Genomic DNA, 23,649 nt, shown 5'->3' on the forward strand with positions numbered 1-23,649 from the left:
ACTAAAAATAGAAACAGTAGTGGGGCATGGTGGTGCACGACTGTAGTCCCAGCTACTCAGGAGGCTGAGGCAGGAGAATCACTTGAACCTGGGAGGCAGAGGTTGCAGTGAGCCACGATTGTGCCACTGCGCTCCAGCCTGGGCGACAAAGTGAGAGTCTGTCTCAAAATAAGTAAATAAATAAACAACAACAACAACAAAACAAAGGGGATGTAGAAAATACAGTACCGGAGGCACCTGGGAGAATCAGGAATTGAAATCCCAGGGTCCTCTGAACATGGGAAATGGTAGTAGAGGGACCATAGTGTCAGTGTTTTAAGTTTAACTTTTTTTGTTTCAGCGTAAATAAATATACAAGCAGGCTGCATGCAGTGTCTCATGCCTGTAATCCCACCATTTTGGGAGGGCAAGGCAGGCAGATTGCTTGAGCTCAGGAGTTTTTGAGACTAACCTGGGCAACATGGCAAAACCTCGTCTCTACAAAAAATACAAAAGTTATCTAGGGATGATGGCACATGCCTGTGGTCCCAGCTACTCATGAGACTGAGGTGGGGGGATCCCTTGAGCATGGGAGGTTGAGGCTGCAGTGAGCTGAGATCTTGCCACTGCACTCCAGCCTGGGCTGGGTGACAGATTGAGACCCTGTGTCAAAAAACAAAAAATACACAAGCAAATGAAATTTCTTCTCTTCATATTCAAAATGGCAAAATGCATCCCTTCATTAGTTATTGTTAGTGACATTGCTGGTGGATATTGAGTCGAAGAAGAAAGCTGTCCCGCAAACTTTTCCAGCTTTTTAATTGCCTCTGAGAAACAGTGCCTGCAAGAAATAGCTGTTGGTGTCTGTACTGGATTAAGCACCACTGCATGAAGGTGCTTATTGCATCTCATTCTTTGCATCTCATTTTTACCCATAGGCCTCTGGGGCACCATATTAAAATTCCAGAGGCCATTCCTGGCCTTGTTTCATACCTTATGGAAAATGACGCAGGTTATATGGTATGGATCTATAGGTGTAAAGACTGGGTAGCAATGGCTGGGTTGGCCATACCATTCTACCACTTATTTCTTTGAAAAAGGTGGCTTATGAACTTTTTTAGGAACTTCCTCAAGTGGCCTCTCCCATTGTAGCTGCTGGAGACTGTGTCTGAAAGGAGGGTCTCTTGATGCTGACAGGGAAAAGCTGGTCAGCACCTCTGTGTCCTAGAAGGGGAACTTCCAGGAAGGGGGCATAGAAGGAAGGTATTATTAGTATTTATTGAATGCCTTAATGGGGTCAGGTACTGTGCTGGCTTCTAGCACTTTCCCTTGCTGGTAGGTAAAAACTCAGCTGTAATTTTAAAGGAATTGCTATGCTGAGATATACTTTTATTGAAGACGTTGCAGTAGTTCAAGTGATGTGGAAAGTATTGATGGTCAAAAATATTTTGTGTAGGAATGAATGCCACCAAAATGTTAGTGATAACCATAGAAACAAACTGAAACAAAACTGAGACAGCAATTCAGATAATTCTGACAAATAAAGAAAAAGCAGCCACAACACTGACCCCCCACATTGTCTTAATTCCCTTTGTGGCTGTTTCTAGAAAAGGCATATTTCACCCTGAATGCTAAATATAGTTCTCTACTCTGTTAGTTTAGACCTGCCTTCCATCAAAATATTGTTGTCAAAGATTTATGTAACTTGTGATGTGAGACTTGCATGAAATTCTTTCAAGTTTTGATTACTAAACAGTTGTGTGTCATTAATCTCTCCATTGAAAATTAAAATGGCACGAGAAGCAAAAGAAGAAAAAAGACCCATAACATAGGAGAATGTGGTAATAGAAAGCCAGGTGCCACATTTCATTATGAGTGAAGTGTACCCTCTTGACTTCAAGAGAAAGCTTTGCCACTTTGAAAAGGTAATTTTAAGCCCTGACCTGTGAGCTAATAAAAATAATCATAAAAAAAGAACGCCCTATCTCTTGTCTACTCACAAATCTGTTTTTGAACTTTCAGGAGGTATGACTTTAATGGTAATTTGTTGACAGATTAGTTTCAGTGATTGTGAAGAGTTTGTTTTTGCAAAACTGGCAGGTCCTATCTGTTCTCTGAAGGCAAGGAATCTACTTTGCTGTTTTGCAATGGCTTGCGTTTATTGACAACTAGCGCTGAGCAGGCAGAATTGGAATGTTTATATAATGTAAACCTATAGCTCGCCTGATGGAGTCTAGCGTACTTTTAGGTAGTGCATAGATTACTTGATAAAAAGGGTTACAAGGTGACTGCTTTTATGACAAAGAAGAATAGCAATATAAATGCCAGTGGTACACTGAGCCACAAGAAGGAAGTTTATGTAGGGAATTGAACCCCATGTTAGAAAGTTTCTTTTCATCACTTTGTCTTTGAACTCAAATCTATTGTAATTATGAAGTGTTACTTGTAACATTCCAGAGACCCTTTGCTAAATACTCTGTTTGATTTGATTCATAGAAATACAGCCACATTATCTCCCCTCCCCCAGACGAAAAATGTTGTGAAGAGTTTCCCATACTGACCTTGTCTCAGCTTTGTTGCAAGTGGGCCAATAAGTGAGCGCCACTAGAAAACAGCTGCAATTTATTTCTTTGATCGTTTGCATATTCTTTGATTTCACTTTTTTTCTTTTTCCTTTTTCTTTCTTTTCTTTCTTTCTTTTTTTTTTTTTTTTTTTTTTTTTTTTTTTTTTTTTTTTTTGAAACAGGGTCTAGCTCAGTCACCCAGGTTAGAGTACAGGATTGCGATCATGGCTTACTGCAGGCTTGACCTCCCAGGCTCAAACGATTTTCCCACCATCAGGCTCCTGAGTTGCTGGTACGGCAGGCCAGCTGTTTTTTGTTGTTATTTTTCTGTTTTGTTTGTTTTCCTGTAGAGATATGGGTCTCACTATATTGCCTAGGCTGGTCTTGAACTCCTGGGCTCAAGGGATCCTCCTACCTCATCCTCCCAAAGTGCCAGGATTACAGGCATGTGCCACCACACCCAGCCTCATTTAACTGTTATTTATTGAGCCTCAGTATGTGGAAGAAAATGGGGGTGGAGGGGGAACTGATATGTTAGGTGCTAGGAAAACATGGGAGAATAACTTAGAGTTTACTTAGCTAGAGCCTGAAGAATAACTATGGAGGCAGTAGAAGGATGGTGAAAAGGCAGATTGGGTTCAGCTTATGGGAGGCTTCTAAGTAGAGAAGAAAGGTCATATGAGAGGGGGTGTATTAAAAGTAAATGAGAAGGTTGAACCTAGCTGGGTTGGAAGGGAAGAAATCCCAGAGAGATGAGGGGCCATGACAGTGTTACTGCAGTTGGTCTGACATTTAGTAATGGGCCACTAACGTGGCCCCAGTGAATTGAGGGTGCCCTGTTGTTGATCCCTCCTGGCTTCTTGAACATCTCCTCCTCCATCTGAATGCCTTAGTGAAGTGTAAGTTCCATCAGGGAATGGGGGCTGAGATCACTGTCCTTATTCCCTGGTACTTCCGCAGCACGCAGCATAGTATCTGATGTAGGGCAGTTCTTTGACAGACTATTTATGAATGAGTGAAACAGAAAGAGAAAGGAAGGACTGGATAAGAAGAGATTGTTGAGGAGAATGTTGGGAAACTAGCAGGACCTTTTGAATTTACGAGGTATGCAAATACCAAGGAGTCGGAGTTACCAGTGATGAGTCAGGATGTTCCATCTTAATGACTGGCAAAATGGGGGCACCGTGAAACAGAAAAGAGAGGGGCATGGGGAAGAACCTGAACTCCTTTCTTAGCTGCCACTAACAGGTTAAGAACTTATAATAAAGGATGGGGTTATTTTGAAAAAGTCATTTTTTAAAAAGACTTTTTTTACAAAGACATTCTGTGTAGCTAAAAGTCACTATTTTGATTGCATATGTTTATTTGCGTTGAAATTATCAAGTATTTTCCATTTAGCCTTTGACAGTTACTAATGAGTACATCTTCCAAAAGTCACATGGGAAGTACTGATAAACTGCTAGTGCTCCTAGTGATCATGGAATGGGCTTATCTCTTGGAGAGAACAAAACTACGAAGTTAGATCTTTGATAAAGTCTTTGTTCCATATTGACACAAGCCTCTTAGAATGAATTTGTTTTTAAGGTGGTAGGGGAGTGTATGTTGTGTTTCTTTTGTTGGAAAAGTACAATGTGCAATTATTAAACAGCTAGTGCTATTGGAAGACTCATTTAGGAGGTATCGATTAAACTGCCTGGGGACATAAAGGCCCAGTCGTCTTTGTGTATTTAAATTGAGCCATGCCCAGAGAGGGAAGGCGGGAAGCAAGCTCTGTTTTTCTCTTTAGTCCTTCCATGTGGACATTTTGCAGGATCTTCTACATGAACTGATAGTGCAGATACCAACTGTGGAGGGCATTGGATTTTTTTTTTGAAGGTTGGCAACCCTACATTCCCCTTGAATTAACTGTTTTATCACTATTGTTAGACAGCTCCTTTTTGACTGTACCAAAAATAAAATGAACTTCCTAACACAGATTCATCTTCAGCAAAGTTTCTTCAGGTAGACCATTAATTTCAGAATTTATTATCCACACAAACATAACTGAGTTTTCAGTATCACAGCCACCTATTAAAAGAGACAAAGTGTCCGGGCACAATGGCTTACACCTATAATCCCCTTTGGAGGCCAAGGCGGGCAGATCATCTGAGGTCAGGAGTTTGAGACCAGCCCAGCTAACATGGCAAAACCCTGTCTCTACTAAGAGTACAAAAATTAGCCGGGTGTGGTGGCGTGCGCCTGTAAACTCAGGAGGCTGAGGCAGGAGAATCACTTGAACCCGGGAGGCGGAGGTTGCAGTGAGCCGAGATTGTGCCACTGCACTCCAGCCTGGGCTACAAGAGCGAGAGGCTGTCTCAAAAAAAAAAAAAAAAAGAAAGAAAAAAAAAAAAAAGGTAGAGCATCCACTGATCCTAAACTCATGTTTTTATCACATTACCTTGTCTCGTCTTCAACTTCTGTCTCTCCACATTGAAGGGAAGGTGACATGATGTCTTCTTAGTCATTCAAATCCAATAACTTTTAATCTGAAGGTTAAGTAGTGAGATATAAACTAAGAGATGATAATATCAATTTTATGTTCACTGAAGGGCACAATATACCTCTTCCTAGTAGAGGGAAAATTGTGCGTAAAATGTCTTTTGCTTTTCAACAGCAGAGTCATGCCTCTCAGAGCCAAAAGAAGGAATATTTTTGGAAAAAATTAATAAAATAAGAGTTAGCATCCTAAAGCAGGACAAAAGTGACCTTTTTTTTTATTATAATTATTAAGTGTTAATTTTTCAGGGCCGCATGATACAAAGTAGTTGTCTTTATCGCCTCCTGTATTGACTCTTGATATACCCTCGACAAACTCAACAACCTTTTACAAGGTTAAAGACTGATAGAGAATGACATAATGCTCATTCTTTCCTGACTATTTTTAGTCCTAATGTGTATGATAAATAATACTGTGATAATATTGCTTACCTTCCCTCATTTTTTCCTTCCTATGGGTTATATTTCCATTTCAACTCAGTAGGAATTCAACATCCGAAAGCATTAAGTGAAAATGCATTTACAATGTGTGTTTTTATGATGATATTCTGATTTTTCTCATTCAATTTCTATTTCTTATAAACACAAAGTTTTGTGCTGTGTGCTATGTGTATATATCATGTGTATTTATATAGACTTATTGTATCATTAGTAGTTTTTTGGTTTTTTGAGATGGAGTTTCACTCTTGTCGCCCAGGCTGGAGTGCAATGGTGTGATCTCAGCTCACTGCAGCCTTCGCCTCCCAGGTTCAAGTGATTCTCCTGCCTCAGCTTCCCTAGTAGCTGGGATTTCAGACGTGCGCCACCATGCCCACAATTTTGTATTTTTAGTAGAAACAGGGTTTCACCATGTTGGCCAGGCTGGTCTCAAACTCCTGACCTCAGGTGATCCACCCGCCTCGGCCTCCCAAAGTGCTGGGATTACAGGCGTAAGCCACCACCCCCAGCCCATTAATAGGTTTTTAAGACAGGAAAAGCATCACGCATAAGCTGAGTATGTGACATTCACAGTTATAATTATCAAGATTATATTTTGTAATGTAGTGATTCATAATTATAATTGTCAAGATTGCATTCTGTACATAATTTTAAATTTGTCTCAGCTGTTCATTCAGTACCTTCTTTGGGTAGGCGCTAGGTATAAGGCACTGTAAGTCTGCAACTATACCAGGAATCAGCAAACTCTGGCCCTTGGGCCAGATCCAGCCTGCCATCTAGTAAATAAGTTCTGTTGAAACACAGCCACACCTGTTTGCCTACTGTTGCCTGTAACTGCTTTCATGCTGCAGCAGCAGAGGTGAGTTGTTGCAACAGAGATTGTGTGGCCCACAAAGCCTAAGATATTTATCTGGCACTCTCCAGAAAGTTTGTCAATCCCTGGATTAATGAATGGCAGATGTGACAAGATTTGCCTTCTACAAACTTCTACCCTTACTTTACAGTGACAAAACTGAGGAAGCATTCCTCATTCTTTTCTAAATTCTCTCTGAAAAATATCTATGTATTTATACTATATATGTATTTTTCTTTGTTTGTTTTTCTGAGACTGAGTCTTCCTCTATTGCCAGGCTGGAGTGCAGTGGCCCTATCTCGGCTCACTGCAAGCTCCACCTCCTGGGTTCAAGAGATTCTCCTGCCTCAGCCTCCCGAGTAGCTGGGACTACAGGCTCGCGCCACCACACCCAGCTGATTTTTGTATTTTTAGTAGAAACGGGGTTTCACCATGTTGGCCAGGATAGTCTCGCTCTCTTGACCTCATGATCCGCCTGCCTCAGCTTCCCAAAGTGCTGGGATTACAGGCATGAGCTACTGTGCCTGGCTATATGTATACTGTTGTTTAAGGCTTCGTTTCACAATTTCTGGAGTGGCAAAATGACTTACAGTTGTCATCATTCCTCTAGAGTTTCTTTCTTATCATTTAGCTGACAGCATCTTACAAATTAAAAGTTTTGACGTTGTTGGTAGTTAAAAGAATCTTCAGCCAGTCTAGTAAGGAAATGGAGGTTGGACCCACTCAGTGAGTCACTCACAGAGCGGACAGATGTCCTTGGCCCTGGCTCCTTGCCAAAGAAAATTAACATAAGAACATAACCTATCTTATGTTCATAGTCCTATAGTTGGCTAGAGGATACAAAAATATATTATTCTCAGTATCACCCTGCATTCAAAGATTTCATAATTTAATCAAGGTGCAGTAAGACATAAACAGACAACATGAAAAGTTTTTACAATCTTTAAAGCAAATTGAAGATAAATTGTAGAAGAGATGTATATGACTAATTGATAGGTGAGTGACTTAGGTAATAAATCTTCAGTAGCCTGGAGAGGACGAATCCGTGTCTGTGTTGGTGGGATTTTAGACCTTGGTGAAGTTAGGAGTCTCAGTATGTGCACATCTGCTGATTTGTTTTAACCTCTTCCATCAGGAGATAATGGATGGTAAGTATACACTGAACTATATGGGTTTGGCTTCTGACTTACAGATTTTAAAGGCCCCAAAGCTGTGTCTTTTCCATTTAGCCATTAAATTTTGAGACAAGCACAGTTGGATTTGTACTTGGAAAGACTAGAGGCACATGGTGAGGAGAGGTCTTTTTATGCCATACTTTAGCATCTGAGCTTACTGGTCTCCAGGAAATGGCCCAGGACTATCTGTTTACACAGGCACAAAGTTGATTGTGTGATTTCCAGAGATTAGATGTGGGCTGACAAGTGTGGTAATTTGGTTGGTGGTGTCCATATTTCACAAATGTTTATGTTGAATTTTAGCTAATTTACCTCTATTGATAATGTAGCTAGAATAATTGAAACCGTAATACCTAATTTAAAAATAGTTGCCAAATTGAGAAGCATTTGCTCAATTTAGTTGTTCATGAACTGACAGGATTTCTGAGGAGATGGTGTTACCCTTGTATTTTCTCCCTTCCAACTTTTCTTCTTTCCCTTCTTACTTTCTTGATTCTGTTTTTAAGTTTGTAATTGGATGACTTACTATATCTCACAATTTGTGAAAATCTGTATTGGCTTAGTCCGTATCTCTAATACCATCTTTTTTTTTTTTTTGAGACGGAGTCTTGGTCTGTCATTCAGTCTGGAGTGCAACAGCTTGATCTAGGCTCACTGCAACCTCTGCCTCCTGTGTTCAAACGATTCTCGTGCCTCAGCCTCCTGAGTAGCTGGGATTACAGGCATGAGCCACCACACCCGGCTAATTTTTGGATTTTTAGTAGAGATGGGGTTTCACCATGTTGGCCAAGCTGTTGTGGAACTCCTGACCTCAGGCGATCCACCCGCCTCGGCCTCCCAAAGTGCTGGGATCACAGGTGTGAGCCACCACACCCGGCCTCTAATACCATCATTCTTATGTTTTGTAGGTTTATGGCCCCTCTTTTGTGAATTCAATGACACCCAAACAACTTTTTCCCTGAAAAGTGTGTTTGTATGTGTAATTTTGCAATTGCAATTTCATCTACAATATGTCCCCCCCCCAAAAAAAAAATTATACAGCTATTCTGTATGTTAATTAGATTTGCCAAATGTTTCAGTTTTTTGACAGATACTCTCAGGCTTTTCCATCGTTAGTTGATGTTGACTATATTAGTGACCTGTCTATTTTTAATTTGGAAAAGGGTTCCTCTTTTGGAATAATGCTTCCCAGTGTGTCCCTGGAATAATTTCTCAGCTATTTAAAATGTAGCACTGTACATGCCAGCTCTGAAGCAAACTCTGGAAAGTAAGGTCATATAAAGCAATCTGTACCAAGAGCCATTTCATGTCTATTCAAATGTAAACACCAGATTTACACACTCTTGAAATTCTTCTAACTATAGAACCCTGTAAACCATTGAAAGATCTTTGACTAAATAAGCACAGATTACAATAAGTGATACACATAGCATAGGCAACCCCTTATGTGGCTGATGGCAGTGTAAGTTGGTACACCCTATTCTGGGGGTATTTTGGCATTGGACATCAAGAGGCTTAAAACAGTCACACCCTTTGAATCAGGGATACAATTTTACTGAGTGGCTCTAAGGCAGTCAGCAGTGATTCTCAAACTTTTATGTGTGTGAGCATCATTGCATCATCTGGAGGGCTTTTTTGTGTATTTTTGAGACAGTCTTGTTCTTGTTGCCCTGACTGGAGTGCAATGGCGCGATTTCAGCTCACCACAACCTCCACCTCCGGAGTTCAAGTGATTCTCCTATCTCAGCCTCCCAAGTAGCTAGGATTACAGGCACGTGCCACCTCGCCCGGTTAATTTTGTATCTTTAGTAGAGACAGGGTTTCTCCATGTTGGTCAGGCTGGTTTCAAAGTCCCGACCTCAGGTGATCCGCCTACCTTGGCCTCCCAAAGTGCTGGGATTACAGGCATGAGCCACCACACCAGTCCCTGGAGGGCTTCTTAAAACACAGATTACTGGACCCACCCCCAAAGTACTTTATTCTGTAGATCTGGGGCAGGGCCTCCAAATTTGCATATCTATTTCTAGCTCTTCTTTGCTGCCAGTTGAAGAACCACACTTGGAAACCACTGGCAGAGTTTAACAGCATAGACTGTGGAGCCGGTATGTTTGGCCTGAGTCATGGCTCTGCTACTTGCTAGTTGGGTGACTGTATAATACAGTCAGTTTCTCTGTGCCTCAGTTCATATATTCATCAAATGGAAATAATATTAGCATTTAATAGTCTAAATAAAATGTATCGTGCTTGGAAGTTTGCATACCACATGGTAAATTGTCTGCAAACATTAGCTTTTAGTATTTCTTTTTTTTTTTTTTGAGACAGGGTCTTACTCTGTCACCCAGACTGGAGTGCAGTGGCGCCATCTCGGCTCACTGCAACCTCCGCCTCCTGGGTTCAAGCGATTCTCCTGCCTCAGCCTCCTGAGTAGCTGGGACTACAGGCGCACGCCACTATTGCCCGGCTAATGTTTTTTGCATTTTTAGTAGAGACAAGTTTTCACCATATTGGCCAGGCTGGTCTTGAACTCCAGATGTCAAATGATCCACCCACCTTGGCCTCCCAAATGGCTATTTAATAATTTACAGTCATGAGCCTCCATGCCTGGCCAACTTTATTCTTTATCGTTATCACCACCACCGCCATCATCATCATCACCTGGAATGTCACCTATCGAAATAATGTGAGGCATACAGAAAGATTTATGCCTAAAGATGTTCATTGTAATGGTATTTATAATACGAAAAATTAAATGCACCCTAAATCTCTGACCTTCGAAGAAGAGTTAAAAAATGCTCGCATATAAGTTTGATATAGTATTAATTATATACCCATTAAGAATGTAGAACATTTAGTAACTTTAAAAATTATCATAATATAATTATTGCTAGGGGAAAAATCTGAAAGCAATATGCCATCAATGATTTTTTTTTTTGGTGTGTTAATGGGATTATAGTTTATTTTATATACATTAGACCAGCCATGGCGGCTCACGCCTGTAATCCCTGCACTTTGAGAGGCCAAGGCTGGAGGATCACTTGAACTCAGGAGTTAGAGATCAGTCTGGGCAGCTTAGACCTCGTATCTACTAAAAATTAAGGAAAACAACAACAATAACAAACTTAGCTGGGCATGGCGCCACGTGCCTGTAGTCCCAGCTACTCTGGAGGCTGAGGTGGGAGAATTGCTTGAGCCCAGGAGGTTGAGACTGCAGTGAGCCATGATTGTGCCACTGCACTCCAGCCTGGGTGACAGCAAGACCCTGTCTCTATTTAAAAAAAAAAAAAATACATATATACACACACACACACACACGTATATATATACATAAATAATACATACATATATATAGTTTACACTTTTCTGTATATCCCCAAATTTCTACAATAACATGTATTGCCTTTATAATAAAAATGAAAAGTTATTTTTAATTTAATTCACATCCACACTGTTGGAAAACTTTTATGATATATATATAAATGGCAGAGAATATCTACACCTTGAACAAGATTTATTTTTTGCATAGGAATAAGGGGATACAATTTTTGCAGGTACAAGGTTTTTCTCCCATGTCTTTAAGTTTTCAGCTACCATTTAGCAGCTCCCTGGTGTTCTCTCTCCACAGGGAGATCTCTGCCTCACTTCTAGGTGCTTCCATCATCAAATTTGACAACCCCTCCTCATTATCTATCATCAATTTGTGACAAAAATCACTTCCCTGTCAATAAAAAGAGTATCGATTTTTTTAAAAACACATTTCTTTTTTCTCTTCTTTTTTTTTTTTTTTGAGACAGAGTCTCACTCTGTCGCCCAGTCTGGAGCGTAGTGGTGCGATCTCGGTTCACTGCAAGCTCCGTCTCCCAGGTTCACGCCATTCTTCTGCCTCAGCCTCCCGAGTAGCTGGGACCACAGGCGCCCACCACCACGCCCAGCTACTTTTTTGTATTTTTTTAGTAGAGACAGGATTTCACTGTGTTAGCCGGGATAGTCTCTATCTCCTGACCTTGTGATCCTCCCTCCTCGGCCTCCTAAAGTGTTGGGATTACAGGGATGAGCCACTGCGCCCAACCACATTTGTTTTCTTTAAATTTCCATGACTGCTCCCCACTTCTAAGTTTCTTCCCAGTCTGTGTGGGCTTAATCATGTCTCATGTCCACAGTCATTACAAACACACTTCGTTGCTTACTCCACTTTATGTTGTTTCTGCTAGAGACTGATTTAAACTGTCCTGGGGAGCTGGAAAAGGCAGGAGGAATACTTTATTGGAGGCATTTTGGAATGCCACTGATGAGAGTTGAAAACCCACCCTCCAGCTTCACTGGATGAGTGAAGTTGGGCAAATTCTGCCATCTCTAGAAGCCTCACTTTTCTCATCTGTAAAACAGGGCAATAGAGATAACTTTCTGAGAGGGTAGATATGATGAATATGCTAAATAATTTATTGACCTTATCATAGTAGCCAACACTTTAAAACATGTTTCTTACTTTATTATTATCCTTTCTTAGAATCTTTTGGAGACTGGGAAAAGCCATGGCTGAGGTCTTGGGGACCCAAAGGTGGAGGTCAGGAGGGAATCAAGCTGTTCTTAGAACCGTTCATTTTATAGCCCACCTCATCCGCTTTATATTAAAATCCAATCACCTTGGAACATTGTAGACCTGCCGGTTGGTGATCTCCAAGGAGAAGCCTCCTCCATGGAAGTAGAGTTCTGTCTTCCCTCATTGAGGTGATAAATGGAAGTCAGTATGAAGTCCTATTTGACAAGCAACCCTTCATTTAGAAACTGACCTCTACGTGGAGACTGCAGGGAACCAGTTCTTGTAGGCAATTAGTGCCCCAATTTACCATTTTAGAAAAGAAAACACATATCCTAATCAATACAGAATTTCTCCTCCATAGCTACTAGCAACATTATTGAAGGGGCCCCACACACAAATGTTTTAAATTTAGAGGCAGAGTTAAGGACACAGTTTGCCTCCAGAATCTGAATTGAATCAGGGTTTTATTTCAGATAAAATCTTTGGGGCTCATAACTTTAAAAACACAACTTTTACTGGCATTACGCAATTTGCCACGGGTCATTTAGCAAAATGTTTGTATATGTAAGCCCAGGTTCTTCTTTTTAAAAAAAGGAAGGGTGGAGGGCGGGGATTGGATTTTGCTAAAATCCAGGTGGTGTTTCAGTTTATATTTAATTTTAATTGGAAATCAAATACAGGCAAGGGAGAAAAAAATCTACCATGTTTTCTTTACTAAGAGTATCCTTTGGGGAGAGGAAGGACACTGCCAGCCAGATTTTAAGAAGCAGCTTTTTTATTGGCATGTCTATTTTTTTTTTCTGGCTAAATTCTTGTGCCTGCATTTTTTTAAAAAACATTACGATTTTACACGTGGCAATGACTTTCATGTCTCAATGTTCCTTGCTGCCGTCTTTCTATATTTTCCATGGGATTAGAACCTAGAATCAAGACAGCAAATAATTATATACTACATATAATCAGTAGCTTCCTAGGCTGTTAACTGGTGAATCTCTTTTTTAGGTTCTAGTCTGAAATAATATGTGATTCTTGTGGCCCATGTTGATTTCTGGATGGCTGGAGAAGTTTCTAAAGAACAGGCCAGGTGCGGTGGCTCAAGCCGGTAATCCCAGCACTTTGGGAGGCCGAGACGGGTGGATCACGAGGTCAGGAGATCGAGACCATCCTGGCTAACACGGTGAAACCCCGTCTCTACTAAAACATACAAAAAACTAGCTGGGCGAGGTGGCGGGCGCCTGTAGTCCCAGCTACTCAGGAGGCTGAGGCAGGAGAATGGCGTGAACCCGGGAGGCGGAGCTTGCAGTGAGCTGAGATCCAGCCACTGCACTCCAGGCTAGGGGACAGAGCAAGACCCCGTCTCAAAAAAAAAAAAAAAAAAAAAAAAAAAAAGAATCAAGAACAAGAAAAGCAAAAAAGTGTTTTTTTGTTGTTGTTGTTGTTTGTTTTTGTTTTTTTTTAAGCCAGAACTTTAGAAGGTCCTCCAATTTCTGAGTATAACTAGCTGTAGGTGCATCTTGTAAAACTCCCATAAAATATTGGCAGAGAGACTATGGCATAATTAGAGAATGGTTGCTGAGTATGCTGGAAGAGATGGTGAGACAGTCACTTCACTCCACCAGTGCCTACAAAATATCCCATGTGCCAGAGCTGAGTGAAATCCTCAGCACTGGCTCTGTGTAATGCTTGGGTGCAATTCAGATGTTTCCAATTGGAAATTGAATAGCAAATAATTTTGAATTTTCAACTGCACAATTAATGACACACTCGTTGTAGAAAAATTAGAAGATGCAGCTAAGAAAGCAAACAGAAAAGAAGCTGTATCACTTGCAATCCTATTTAATGAAGGTAACAACTGTTAACAGTTCAGTGGATACCCTATTTTCCCTTTCTTGTAAAAATCATGTCTTCTCATTTTATGTATTTGTATTCTCATTGCCACCATAGAACATTATAGATGAAAAAAGAGCTAGCAGTAATGTTGCTGATGAGTGAGAATTGTGAGGGTTAATTCTCTTACATGGTGTTTCACATTTTAATCTTAATTTTAATTTCACATTGTGTGTTTACAGTTTTAAGGGAAAATTCATGTTCTTGGTTTCAAATTGCATCATTCATGGGCTAATGTTTTTCTAACTCCTCCCCTCTTTTATCTTTTTCCAGCTATGCCAAGTAATTCCATATTTAGGCACAATTCTTAAGCAATTATTGTTTAGGCTGGTGTAATGGCTCACACCTATAATTCCAGCACTTTGAGAGGCCGAGGCAGGTGGATCACTTGAACTCAGGAGTTCAAAACTAGCCTGGCCAACATGGTGAAATCCTGTCTCTACTAAAAATACAAAAAAAGTAGTCAGGCGTGGTGGCATGCACCTGTAATCCCAGCTACTTGGGAGGCTGAGGCAGGAGAATCGCTTGAACCTGGGAGGCAGAGGTTGCAGTGATCTGACATCGTGCTACTACACTCCAGCCTGGGTGATAGAGACTCCGTCTCAAAAAAAAAAAAAAAAAAAATTGTGAAGAGGAAACATTCAACGTGGTAAAATAGGTAGGCCATCCTAGTTTTAATAAATGGGTATATTTCTTCCTTTTATTGAAAATCCTAAACATCTTGTCTTTTTTTTTTTTTTTAAAGACAGAGTGTTTTGTTTTTTTTTTTTAAAGACAGAGTGCCTTCTAGGTTCAAGTGATTTTCATGCTTTAGCCTCTTAAGTAGCTGGGATTACAGACATGCTCCACCACACCCAGATAATTTTTGTATTTTTAGTAGAGACAAGGTTTCACCATGTTGGCCAGGCTGGTCTCAAACTCCTGGCCTCAAGTGATCCACCTGCCTCAGCCTCCCAAATTCTGGGATTACAGGTGTGAGCCACTGCACCCAGCTGTCAAAGATGTTTATGGGTTAGAAATTACTGGCCAGGCGCGATGGCTCACACCTGTAATCCCAGCACTTTGAGAGGCCGAAGCGGGCAGATCACGAGGTCAGGAGATCAAGACCATCTTGGCCAACATGGTGAAACCCTGTCTCTACTAAAATACAAAAAAAACTCGCCATATGTGGTGGCATGTGCCTGTAATCCCAGCTACTTGGGAGGCTGAGGCAGGGGAATTGCTTGAACCCAGAGGCAGAGGTTGCAGGGAGCCGAGATTGTGCCACTGCACTCCCACCTGGTGACAGAGCAAGACTCTGTCAAAAAAAAAGAAAAGAAAAGAAAAAAGAAATGACTGACCGGGTGTGGTGGCTTACACCTGTAAATCCCAGCACTTTGGGAGGCCGAGGCAGGAGGATCTCTTGAACTCAGGAGTTCAGGACCAGCCGATGCAACATAGCAAGACCTCATCTTTACTAAAAATAAAAAAATAGTCAGGTGTGGTGGTACACGCCTGTGGTCCCAGATACTAGGAAGGCTGAGATGAAAGGTGAGCCTGGGAGGTCAAGGCTGCAGTGAACCATGATTGCACCACTGCCCTCCAGCCTAGGCAACAGAGCAAGACCCTTTCAAAGAAAAAAAAAAAAGAGAGAAAGAAAGAAAGAATATAAATTACTAGTATGTTTAGGAGTAAGAGTATTAGAAGGAATAATAATAGCAGTGGAAAATTTATGGAAAGCCTCTGCTCTCCATACTCATTCTTAGTACTCTACCTGTGTTAGTACAATTCCTTCTCACAAGCACCCTGTGAGCTATGTACTCTTAAAATACCTGTTCTACACAGGAAGAAACTTAATTAGCTGCCCACGCTCATTCACACAGCTTACGACTGGACAAGCCCAGATTTCACCCCACATCTGCCTGACTCCAGAGCCTGATCTCTTCATCAGAGCTCTCAAGCCTCTCTTACTGTGTTTGTTTATTGTGGTGACGATCAGTTCATTCCGAAAGGATTTCTCCCATTTTGCCTGCTCTCCTTCAGCGTTGTGAGTTCCCTGAAATGTTTTGCCATTCCACTTCAACCCAACTTTTCTCACTGAGTTCAGAAAGCGAATACTAAGTATTCCCACAGACAGCAGCTTTTTCATTTCCACCCTCTCCTATTTTCAGATTGAGCCCTTATTTGTAGCAGATGTACCTAATTTTACTCTTAAGCAACTGTGCCTTGTAACTTAGGTTGGTTTCGTTTCATTTCAAAGGGAGAGAATCCTGCTTCACACCTGTTGCTGTGTGTCCTTCCAGTGAACACCCAAGCCTGGCACCATCAGACTGAAGTTAGCCTGATTCCATCTGTTTCTAAAACACTTTGATTGGAAGGCCTTTGTTTTCTTTTTTTTTTTTTTTTTTTTTTTTGAGATGAGCCTTGCTCTGTTGCCCAGGCTGGAGTGCAGTGGCACGATCTCAGCTCACTGCAACCTCTGCTTCCCAGGTTCAAGTGATCCTCTTGCCTCAAACTCCTTAGCAGCTGGGACTACAGGCGCCCGCCACCACATCCAGCTAATTTTTTGTATTTTTATTAGAGATGGGGTTTCAGCATGTTGGCCAGGCTGGTCTTGAACTCCTGACCTCAAACTATCTGCCCGCATCAGCCTCCCAAAGTGCTGGGAAATTATAGGCGTGAGCCACCGCACCCGCCCTTTTGTTTGTTTGTTTTTGTTTTTGTTTGAGACAGCCTCTTGTTCTGTTGCCCTGGCTGGAGTAGTACAGTGGTCCGATCATAGCTCACTGCAGCCTTAAACTCCTGGGCTCAAGCAGTCCTCCCACCCCAGCCTCTCAAGTAGGTGAAGCTACAGGCACATGCCACAAGGCCCAGCCAGCAGGCCTTTGTTTTATCCAGAAATAGCAGAAATTCGGCAGTGCCTCTGGTGGTGATGTTTACAGCGTGCTATAGGCAATAAAGCTAAGGCATTAGGGTCCTGAAGGATTTGAACCATACTTCCAACAAAGAAAACTTTTCTGATTGCTGTCTCCTTTGACTGGTCAGGGGGATGGAAGTATTGCTTCTAAGAACGGGGAAATCTGGGCTTATTAATAAGGCTACACATAATAAATTGCAAGCAGTGGTGGTTGCAATTGATACTTTATAGACAACTGAAAAGCGGCTATTTTGGGTTTGACATGGCCCCTTTATTGCTTTTGTGTTTGGGAACGTGGAACCAGAAGACTTAAACTGTAGACTTTCTCCAGGTGCTCCCAAACAGCTGTCACACACTGACAGGACAAGGGAAATACCTTCTGTGTTTTCTTAGTATTATGTAACAGGCTTGAACCCTATTCTGACCAACAAAAATGTATTTGGATAAAATATTTCTGGTACCTTGTGTTTCTTGAGGAAATTATTCACCCAGCTTCACTGATTAATGAGTTAGTCCTTTTGAAGTTGCCACATTTACTTTCATTATTTTAATAACTGGGGAGAGTGGATTATTTTGCTTCAAGAGTGATTAGCTCTGTTGACAAAATGTCCTTTGCTCCCTGAGTGGTATTTTGTGTTCCTGTGTCTGTGTCTCACCTGCTTTGCTCACATAGAACACCACTCCAGTCAACAAAGAACAATTGCTTAGCACAATAAATAAAAGATAGTACTCACAAACGATGTATGATAGGACTTAGGGTAGGAGTTTTAAAGATTCATAACCTACAAGTCAAACTATGTACATTTCCCTAGCAGCAAAAGCATATATTTGTTTCCGATTTAGGAAAGTCTTTACCTTTCATGACTTACTTTATGAAGTCAGCTGATTACCCAGAGTCCATGAGCCCTTGCTTTACCATTAAATCACTAACATGTTAGTTGGTCACCATTCTGAATCAGCACAAAAGCCCAAATAACTAGGCTACAGAGGTTCATTTTTAGTCTCTTAATCTCTCTCTCACCTTTGAAAACAAGCTGATGGGTCTGCTTTTGAAAAGAACAGTGGAAAAGGCTGAAAAGCAATCTTATTTGAAGAAAAACCATAAACTGGAAATCTCCCAGGTTTTGGTCTGCTCTTGGAGAGGCAGGGAGCCTCCATTCCTTGAAGGTGTCGTCACGGCGACATACGTGTTGTCAGTGCAAAAAAAGACACACCTGATGGGCCAAAAAAGTCAGTCAAGCTATTTTGATTCCCAGAATGAGACATGAAGTAGATGCATGTTTCTCGGTGACTTAGATATTTGCCCCTCAGGCTACTTCGAAAGTCCAAATTAGGCTGGGCGCGGTGGCTAATCCCAGCACTTTGGGAGGCCAAGGCAGAGACGGATCACGAGGTCAGGAGTTAGAGACGAGCCTGGCCAATGTAGTGAAACCTCATCTCTACTAAAAATACCAAATATTAGCGGGGTGTAGTGGCAGGCACTTGTATTCCCAGCTACTGGGGAAGCTGAGGCAGGAGAATAGCTTGAACCCAAGAGCAAAGGTTGCAGTGAGCCAAGATCATGCCACTGCTCTCCAGTCTGGGCAACAAGAGCGAGACTCCATCTCAAAAAAAAAAAAAAATTTTTTTTCTACTCCAACTTGGTTGTACCTGTAATCTGCTGTGTCCTTGATTCTTCTACCCTTCTCTTCCTACCCCGGCTATATTGCGGTGGGGGCGGGGGGGGTGTGTGTGCATGTACATACATTGTGTATTCGTTTTGCTCCTTATTCCTTATCTGTAGAGTCATAGAATTTCTAGAATTCCTTAGATGATCCAGACTCACATTTTATGGATGAAGAAACTAAGCTCAGACAAAATAAATGCTTTGTCCTTTGATTAACTTTGCATGGATGCGCCTGATGTATTTAGAAACAGTCTTGTGGGGTATGATGTGGACCCTGCCATGATCTGTGAAGATGGATGAAATCAGGAATTTTATTTCTATGGTACTGACACTATTAATAACAATTCATACATAGGGTATGTGTGTATTACTATGTACATGTATGTCTGTGTTTTCCTGTTTTGTTTTGTTTTGTATTGTTTTTGAGACAGGATCTTGCCATGTTGCCCAGGTTGAAGCGCAATGGCTATTTACAGGCACCTGGGCTCGAACGATCTCCTGCCTCACCCTCCCCAGTAGCTGGGACTACAGGTGCACGCCACTGCACCTAGCTTACTCTTAAATTCTTACTATCAATTATTGGGAAGTGGGGTCCCCCCCCCCCACAGTAGTCTTTCTACAATAAGGATCTGTAAACTCTAGATTTTGTTTAGTAAAAAAATTGTTTTTGGCTTTGGAGGCTGTTCTTTCTGTCACAGATACTCCACATGAAAGCAGCTATAGATATTACATAAATAATGGATCTGGCTGTGTTCTAATAAAACTTTACTTACCAAAACAGAGGACTAGATTTGGCCCGTAGGCAGTAGTTTGCAAACCCCTGTCCTAGACCATGCATAGATGCATATTTTTTCTGTGTAGAGGGTGGTAAAGTTCCTCTGTTAATCACATGATACTTTAAGATTGGTAACTTTATTTTGTCACTTTCTTCTTCAACAACAATCACAACAAAAACTTCCCCATTTCATCCTTCCCACCATGGTTGGTTTCCCAACTCCCATTCCTTAAAGCTTCCTTCACTGTGGTTTTCCTGATGACTTCAAGCCCACGTTTTCTTGAATGCTGTTGGAAAGAGGCTTAGACTTCCCAGAATATGCCAGCAATCCCTGGTGAGATGACTTCAGCCCTCATCTCCATGTCTGATTATTATCAGCCATGCAGGAGATAACCTCGGTAATTCCTTACTAGATATTCATAGTTTTCATGAACTGACCTATTGTCACCCACACCCCCACTCTCATTTAAAGTTGCCTTTCACTGAATTTCTAACTGGAATGTGTAGCATTTTAACTTTGGCCTAGGCCTCTCCTTCTCCATGTCTAATGCGTGGTTTTACTAATGTATGACAGCTAATATGTTGCATCAGAAGATCATGCTATCCTTCTGTGCTTGCAAGACTTTTATGCAGGGCAAGAACTAAGGCAAAAAGTGTGTGTGCGTGTGTGTGTGTGTGTGTATGTGTTTTTTGTTTTTCGGGTTTTTTTCTTTTTCTAAATTGAGGCAGTTCCCATTCTAGAAATTTTGTGAATAGAGTCAGGCTGATTGGGTGGTGATGGTGAGGAGAAGAGAGAATGGAGACTGGGGTTGAGACAGTCTCTTGAAATGTCTTAGTGGCTGATTATTCCTATCCAACTATGATGATTTTTCAGAAATCTTTAGGGATACTGACCATTTTCTTAGGCAATAGATGAGAAACTATTGGTAGAGGGGGAAAAACGGTGACCTCTGGGCTAATAGGGAAAAAACAGCGATCTCTCAAGTTTGCAAAATGCAAGGGCTCTGCAAAAAATCTGAGAATGTTGATAGAGGTTTCAGCCAGCCTGGGTTTGAGTGTCGCTGCTGTAACTCACCCTGTGATTTGAAGTAAGTCACTCACTCTTTGAGCCTCTGGATATGACTTCATTTCTAAGTTTACTTTTGCCTCTGAAACTCCATGCTGCTTCTCCTATCTTAAGTTTCTCAGTAAACTAGAAATCAGACTCAGTTTTAGATATTTGGTGCTTCAGTAATTTTTGGGAAAGGTGGTACCTCACAAATCAGTGGGCAGGGCAGCCCTTTAAAAAATGGAATTCCAGGCAATTAACGAAATTTCCAAGCAACAAATAAAAATACCAACAATGAATCCAGAAGGAAGAGGGAAAGAAGATAGAAGGAAATCCTTATTTTGAACACAGGACCAGTCAACAAGGTGGGATGCAAAACTCTTGGTGAGAAAACCTGGGATTTGGAGTCCACGCCCTCCTACCTTCTGTCCTGGTGAACTTAGGCAGTTGCTTAACCTCAATTTTTTCATCTGTAAACTAAGGTTAATAATAACTGCCCTGCAAATCTCAGAGGAGTATTAGCAGAAGCAAATGAAGTGTTATAGGTCAAAATGCCTGGTAAGCAATGACACACTACATAAATGTAGGTGTCACCATTATTGGATGCGATGTTCATTTGCTTTACATTCTTTGAGACTTTCACATATTTTCAAACCCAATGGATTCCCTCGAGGCCCTTGATGCTATAGAACTGTGGGGATTTAGTTCCTTGGGATTTCTGTTGAGTAATTCTGCACATAACCAACAGGGCATTAAAAAGCAGGCATGTATCTATTTTTCCGAGATTTTCGTTCTTTTCCTTTAGTGTAATATATCAGAAACTTTTAATTTTTTAACGAAAGGCACGGTTTGTGAATTTTCTTTTATTTAAAAAAAAGTAGTGGAGGACTACCCCAGAGCTTCCAGAAAACAAAAGCCACAATATCCATGATTAAGCAAAGGAGGCTACATGAGATTTGGCAGGAAAGATAGCGGGTTGGGTTGTTACTTGTCAAAGGAATATTTGCTGTTGGCCTTAGTATAATAATGTTAATGAGATTATTAGGTGGGGGAGATTTTTAATAAATAATTGATAAGGATTAGAAAGTGCCTTTTCTGCAAATAAACTTCAGAATAATTAATATTCATGGACTCTGTTTGTCAACAGAAAAATGTAAATGAAGAGCCGGTCCCATCACCAGACACACATCCTGAAGGACATCTGTAAGATAGGGTTAAAGATAGAAAAGATGAATGCAGAGGCCTGGCCCAGACCCCAGCCCTGTGTGTCAATACAACTTTTCACGTCGTTACATACACATTTTCCAGTCTGTGTCTCCCTCTGAAAGAAACCCTGAATTTCAGGTTGCTAATAGATTGTTGGTTGCAAGTATGAAGGACAGAGGAGGTAAGAGAGAAGGCAACTTGCTAATGCAAAAGCAGTGTACTGAAAGTCACTTTTATTTCTTATTTATAATCTACATGCACGCTCTGGATAATAGATGACACTGCTCATTCAGTACTTTAACTTCAAAGCAGAGAGAAGCCATGGATGACAGAGCCGGGAGCGGGAATACAAAGGTACTAACAACAAGAGGAAAAATGCCTGTTTACGGGATTGCATTTGTTAGCACGCTCTCTTCAGATATTGTTCCCCCAGGAATAGCGAAAATATGTGCAGCGCGAACAATGATTTAACATCTGAAAATGGTACTTAAAGAGTTTCTGTCTGGTAGTAATGTGATGAAGGCTTCTGAAGGGAACCTGGGGACTTCATTTCTTCTATTTATCTATATGTCTCTCTGGTTTTAGTCAGCAGTAATTGCATATTTAACCCCTCAAACAGCTTTAACCCTCACGATGCCAACTTTTTACCCCGTGCAAAATGTGCTTTTATCCCAGCAAAGGCAGATTCAGAAATTCCCTTGCCAAAAAATTATTTAAATTTTAAAAAAAAGTGAGTGTGTGTTTGTATGAATGGATGGATGGCTGAAAAGAAGTTATAGCAGCATTTTGCAGTTAGATTTGGGTGAGGACTCATGCCCACCTTCCTGGTTTGGAAGAAGACCAGTTAAAGTACAGATATTGTGAAGAGTGAAAACTCAAACAAAAAGAAGAAAACAAAGAAAGACGGACTAAAACAACCGTGTTTTTATTTTGAATTCATTGTGGCTGGAGCTCAGAGAGGAAAAAGAAGGCCCCATGGAAGGAAGTTGTAGATGGACGCCGAATCAAGAGTATAAATTTGCCGCTTGCCTCAGCAATATGGTTTTCTCAATTAGTGATCGTTCTGGGAGGCCTGCTTAACAGCTTATGCGAAACAAATATTAACACAAATTGTATAATTACATCAAAATCCCAAATTCCTCAAAGATGCAAAATGGTTTTCAGCTAAGAATACGCGAGCAATAAAACATCCTATAGTCAAAAGAAGCACACTCCAAGGAAACCATGAAGACTGGATCCGAGCGACTTTCACAGTTTATTTTCATGGTATTTAAATTATGATACCAGTGGGTATTTTTAATTAGTGTGCACTTGTCTACATAAGCCATGTTGGCAAATTTGACTCATTCATACAGTAGTTGCTGTAAAAGAGGCCAGCACAGCCTGCAGGAATTAAAATTAAAAGTTTCTGCAAGCTGTTGTCGACATGACCATATCTCATTAACTTTAAAAATGGAGATTATTTGCCTGAAAGCTTGATTTGACTACCAGTAATCAAATATTAGGCTCAACGGAGTGAGGGGTGTGGGGGGAGTGCCATTGTTGTGATATATACCGCTAAGTGTTTTGCAGTTAACTTTAAATAGCAATATAAGATTTTTGTTTTGACAAAAGGGATAGGAAAGAGAAACACAGACATATGGCCTCGAAAGTATTATTAGGACAGTTTTATTTTAGATTAAGACTTATTATTTACTAAGTTTGCTGAAGATAAATACGATTGTGCTGATTACCAATTCTTCTCTCATTAAGGAGGCTGATTAATTATCCGGAGTAGCTCCCCCTGCTTGATCAAAGTTTAAGTATTGGAAATGGGGCCTATCTCGTGATTATCTTTTCTTTTTTCAATGCTAATTGGCATGAACCTTAAATTTGTACATTCGATTCATCCCATTGTTTTAACTAAATATGATGAAGGAGGTTGCAAAATTGTGCGTAAAATGAACCAAAATAGAAGAGCCTTCTTCTTATCTACTCTTTAAAGAGCTTGTTATTTGAATTAGATATCTGAGCAAAAAATCTTTTTTTTTTTTTTGCCAGTAATTAGGGAGCCTAATGTTGAAAACCTAAAGTTACTGAAATATGGTAGA

General features: G+C 40.8%; 1 protein-coding gene across 10 annotated transcripts in view; it reads left to right on the forward strand.

Moving 5' to 3' along the window:
• The window catches only part of FOXP1 (forkhead box P1), a 628,854-nt gene that overhangs the window by 388,436 nt on the left and 216,769 nt on the right, over positions 1–23,649 (forward strand). The window lies entirely within an intron of this gene.

Source organism: Chlorocebus sabaeus, chromosome 22 (assembly GCF_047675955.1).
Source record: "Chlorocebus sabaeus isolate Y175 chromosome 22, mChlSab1.0.hap1, whole genome shotgun sequence".
NCBI classification, from domain to species: Eukaryota; Metazoa; Chordata; class Mammalia; order Primates; family Cercopithecidae; genus Chlorocebus; species Chlorocebus sabaeus.